At 41.2% G+C, this 5,671-nt stretch overlaps 1 pseudogene; it reads right to left on the reverse strand.

Moving 5' to 3' along the window:
• Window positions 1–1,379: 1,379 nt before the first annotated feature.
• On the reverse strand, window positions 1,380–1,811 carry LOC148012007 (NADP-dependent glyceraldehyde-3-phosphate dehydrogenase pseudogene; annotated as a pseudogene).
• Between the last annotated feature and the right edge of the window lie 3,860 nt (window positions 1,812–5,671).

Consider the following 5,671-nt stretch of genomic DNA (forward strand, 5'->3'; position numbering starts at 1 on the left):
TCACAAACTCCAACATATATGTGAATGCAGGAAATAGCCGGCCTTCCAGCCTCTTTGAAGAGGTTTAGTATTAAATGTCAATCTGAGAAGCATCAGTAGGTGCTAGTTGTGACCCAATATAGAATTCAAATTCGCGTGACATTGCATGGTCAAACGAGCAATAAGTCTTTGCTAATGTTCTCTGATTTTGTTTTTAATGTCTTCACAGGCATCAGGTTGCAATGCCACTGAAAACTCTGGTAGATCTGGTATCTTTTGTGAAACCTTCTCAAGGCTGCTGCCACTTTGTTTGCGTGCTTTGCTGGTTGCATCCTTTGGTACCTTCTCAGACAAGTACTTCATGGCACCCCATAGAGGAGGGCCCTTGTTGCTAGAGTGCTCGCACAAAAATCAGCACAGAACTTCTTGCTCTTCATTAAAGAACTCTCAGACAGTTGTAGGCATGCTGCTGCCTTTGCATGATCAGATCCCTCATCCAAAATCAGCCTATGGAAATAGTATGCCGCAGCCTGCTAATAGTCCACCCTATGGTTCGAGTAGGCTCTGTATTGTGTTCACTGAAACAGCCCAACCATCAATACTACTTGAACATTTCCAATTTGGATGATGTTTTGTCAACACCAACTATTCCATAAACTCCTTATGCTGTGTTTGATAAGGGATCCTGATGATGACCCTGAATCAAGCTACTCAGAGATGATGCATGCCCAATGGGTTAATATTTGGGTGTAGTAGATGATAGGTCATCAGTTGATCCAGTAACTGAGCCCACACTATAACCACTCCACAAATTCTTTTCTCGGTACAAAGTCCTGCTGTTCCTACAGAGGGCTCAAGGTTGCGCTGCTTCTCCTTCGTTCCGCTTATATAGAGGCTCTTGATGGTCAGCGAGAAGAAGTCGAGGAGTCAGCACATGTAGCAAGCATGGTGCTTATAGTTGTTAGGTGTGATGTCGGTGCTCAAGAGCACAACCAATAGCATGATGATGATCAGGATGGGCAGGCAGCCACAGCAGCATGATGATGAAGAAGATGATAATCCTCTGATCGAATTTATGTGGCCTCTGCTTTGTATCCACCTTCAGCACGGCTGCCTTTCCCTTAATGATCTCTATCCTCTTCACTCGCAAACGAACTGCTCAGCACCATGTTGTCGTTTTGGCCCCTTCATCACGTAACTTTCTGCAGTGGTTTTCTAGAATTCTCATTCCCTTTCCCCAGGTCGTAGCGATCTGAAGTCTTCCTTTTTCTTCTGAGGCTTTGCGAGGCCTTTTCCCCACATCGTCGTCTCCTCCCAACATAGTTTTCTTGTCTGCTAATTTTGTCAAAGATAAATGCTTTTTCAAATAGCCCGCTAATTTCCCTCTGAATGACCCAATTCTACTTTCCGAAAGACCCTTGAAAAGAAAAGTGGTCAGATCCACGAGCAGGGGCAGAATTGATCTGAACTGTTTCGGTCTCCATTGTCTTGCTAATCGTGATTGCTTTGTTAATATCTCTTGTGAAAACACAACCCTGCAAAGCAAAATTGTTTGCATTACAGTGGTGGATTCCTTCCTCCACATTGCTTATTCTAATGACTGGAAGCACAGGCTCAAAAGGTTCTTCCCACGCAATCCTCACGTCAAGGCAAACTTTATCAATAAGCAAAGGCCATATCAGGTTTCCATCTCTTTTGTACTCCTGGCAGAATGTAGCACATTTTTCCTTGGCATCCAAAACCAAACCTTCTATATACTTTGCAGATGACTCACTGACAACTGCAGTTATGTCAGAGTCTTCTTCTGGTGCACCGACAGTTAGCTTACTCATCTTTGAAACTACCTTCTGAACTAGCACTTCTAAGTTCTGCTACTGGTTCCATAACCAAAACAACTTTCACAGCAGTACAACGCTGGCCACTATATGAGAACCACCCTTTACGATATTTTCTGCTGCAAGATCAAGGTCGGCATCAAACATATCAGCATTGTTGAGTTGGGTATAGATTCTTTTTACTGTTTCAAGTGCTGACTTGATATGACAGGCTCTCAAAACATTCAAAAAGGTAGCACTATCTGACATATTCCCTTGTCACAACATCTAGGCATAAAGCAGGATGGTCTCCTCACTTTCCTCTTGCACATCACAGCCCAATATCAGAGTATTCCATGTAACTACATTTGGATACACTCTCTCCATTTGCATTTGTTCAAAACAATTCAAAGCTTCAACAGCAAGCCCATACTCAGCATATCCTGAGATCATTGCATTCCACAAGACTATATCCCTTACCCGTTGTCAAACACACAACCTTTTGGTGGATGTCACACCTCGAATGCGCAGCAATACGACAACGTTATGCTTCTCTTAAAGGAGGACACAACAAACTTGATCATATGTTTTATGGTCCTTATCGTATTGTCAAGCGAGTTGGGGATCTTCCTTATCAACTAGACTTACCTTCAAACACAAGAATCCATAATGTCTTTCATGTGTCTCAGCTTAAAAAGTATGTGGGACCTGAAATTCAAGTTTTTGAAGAACTACCTCCCTTGGATGATGATGGTTTGATCATTTATGAGCCCAAGAAGATTATTGGCAAGCAGGAGAAGGTTCTAAGGAACTGTATTCTTGTGGAATATCTTATCAAATGGAAGGTTTTGCCTATTGAAGAGTCTTCGTGGCAACAAGCATCATATTTGGAACAATTTCCATGGCTTCAACAAGAGGACATTTCATAAATAGTAGGGTAGTAAACAACTTGCTGTATTAAATTTCTGTGAGAAAGTAAATTTTCTTATCGGCATCAAAATTTGATTTTGAAGGCATGGATGGATACTCTACATATTGTCCTCTACAATTCTATATCTTGCACATGAAAATCGACCACTTCTAGCTCAAGATATGGCCAATTTTGTACTACAAACTGTTTTGGACACTTTACAATAGTCTGTTCCATTTATGTGGCCCATCTTCATCAACTTCTTTGATCTTCATCAACATGGAGCTTTATTTCAGCATGATTCCAAATGCTTCAAGCTATCTTTGTAATCATCCTTGTAATTTGTTCCCAATTCATATTTGAGGACAAAGCTCTTTTAGGCCAAGATGGCTTGTGATAAAGCATAAGTCACCTTAGTATAGAGTAGGCTAGGGTTAAGTATAAAAGGTGGAGATGTGACTTGTGAGGGATCTTTTTGCCATTTCAAGCAATACATGCTTTGAGGTTCCTTCCTCCCACCAACTAAGAGGGTGCATGCTCTTAGCCAACAAGATATGGGGTGCATACCATTTCCCACCTTGACATGAGGCGAGTATTCATGTTGCAGCTTACATCTAAGATTCTCATCCTTCCATTGCAATACTATTTCATCCTAGCTACCTTGGCTATGGATTCCTTGTAAACATAGTATATTTCTTGTATTTCTTTGCAAGTATGGTGCAATTCATAAATTTCTAGTTATTTAACTTACTATGGAACTAGTATATTATAATAGCGGTTGAATTGGTATGAAAATTTACCGTATAAAGCTTTGGTTACTTGTGTATTTGGATTGTATTTATGTGTGCTCTAAGAAAAGAAGAGTAGAAAGGATCTACAACTGGTTTTACACTGATTGAGGAAACCATGCTTTGTGGGGCACTTTGCTGCGTGGGGTTTCCATCCATAAAAACTAGGAGTTGTGTGAATCTGAAAGCTCGTGTTGTCAAAGTCTTAGCCATGGCTGTTTCAGTGTCAGATTCTCTCTAAAAGTGGTAAAATTTGAGCTTGAAGGTTTGAACTGTTTAAGTGTTGAGTTGAATTTTCAGTAAAGGAGTGAGTAATCGTGAATTTTTTATCATGTGTTCATTGGTGTTGTTTCGTGGGTTTTGTTGATGGGAGATCCTTGGTCTTTATCCTATGGTGTTGTCTTGGGGGTTGTTAGAGGCCGACTACCCAATTCACCTACCATAGATTGGTTCCCCCATTGAGGATCTCCTATGTTGAAGATCTCTATTGATCTTATCAGTTGGGAAGTGTAAGGTTTGGAAACCAACTTGTACATAAACTCAAGCATGGCAGCTTTTGGATATAAACCTTTTTTTGATACTGAAAATGAGGATGCTAATCAGTTTATCAAGATATTGGAGTGGATGGCTTACCAAGATTGAAGGGGCATTGATGCAGATAAGCTTTGAATGATCAGCATGCTACTTGAAGGTTTTGCAAGATTATGGTGGAACTTATTGAATGAAGAGACAATGGCAAATTGGAATGAAGTAAAAAAAGTTCCTTACAAGGTTTGCAACTAAACAAACTCCTGAGAGTTTGTAGAAATATTTGGAAAGGATGTTTCAAGGAGAAAATGAAGAAGTGTCTAAATTTGCTGCTAGATTTGAAGAAAAATGCCGCACACACTCCCTCTCTCAACAAGCACAAGCTCAAGCAAGTAAGAAGAAGAGGAGAGCTAGTTTTGGCTATACACAAGAATGAGCTTCTTCATTCACTTTTGCCTTTTATACAAAACCCTAATCGGCTTTGAGCACCCATCCCTTTTTTACATGCCCGCCGACCATTTTAGCCTAGGTCTTCTTTTCCTATTCCCCACCTATTTGCATTGTGCCTTCACCCATTCCTATCTACATTTGCAAATTGCACAAGAGGGAGCCTGGTTCTCTTTTAGAAGGATTTAGAGTGCGCTTTTATATTTAAAATGTGCCTTTCCTCTTTTACACTTGCCCTGAACTTTTAAGGTTGTCCTTAACGTCATTTTAATTTTCTTTTTACTTTCTTTGCTCTAGGGTTATCATTACCCCCTCCTAGCCAAGAGCCAAACCCTTGGCACTTGCGAACACTTGTTGATGATGACTCGCGTGGTTGAAGGGTTGCCATATGGGTTGATGATGGGGCTTCATGGAGATTGGATGGAGAGAAGCATCACAAAATTGTATGAGAGATTGTGGAGGTCGAGGATAGATTTGAGTGGGTAATGGGAGCCTCTAATGTCAATGGTTGATTGCAGTTATTGAGTGTACTTAAAAAGAAAAAGGAAGTGTGATATACCCGGGGAGTATGCCTACCTTGCCATGCAGTGTGGGGTGTCTGTGCTAGTGAAACTAGGAGTTGGGTCAAGAGGCATGTGGTGTTGTCCCCCACAGTTGAGGACCCAATTTGCATATAGGGAATGTGTTGTGGGTGTAAATTAGGGAAACACTAGAGCACAAGCTCCCTAGGTGTGTCCTCGCCTTGATTTGCCATAAGTGTGAAGTGGGGGGATAGGGAGGGCTAGGGGGTTAGTAGGCACAAAGCCGGGCGATCGAGGCCATCGGATGAATCTAACTTGAGAAACCCTAAGTGCAATGTTTGTGGCACTCTGATATTACATGGAAAAGCTCATTGTTCCTTTCCTTTTACTGTATAGGTTTTTTCTTTGTTTTCTCTTTTCTTTTTCTTTTTCTCTTTCTTTTCCACTTCTTGTTTGAGATACATTGGGAGGAAGCACACTAGACATAATCCTGATGCTCTTCATCAGTAGTTATATTTCTAGGGGGCCTAAGAGATTTGCCAAGGAATGCATGGCTTGGCATGTAGACCTTTGTTGTTCAAACTGTACTTGTGGCCACAAATGGGGGCTTGATTCTTGTGCTCATTCTTTCTCTTGTTGATCTGATTCAAAATCAGGCCCTTTTTCTCGACCACCTCTAGTGGC

Source organism: Lygodium microphyllum, chromosome 27 (assembly GCF_053477565.2).
Source record: "Lygodium microphyllum isolate KBCC chromosome 27, Lygodium_microphyllum_v1.1.10, whole genome shotgun sequence".
Taxonomy (NCBI): Eukaryota; Viridiplantae; Streptophyta; class Polypodiopsida; order Schizaeales; family Lygodiaceae; genus Lygodium; species Lygodium microphyllum.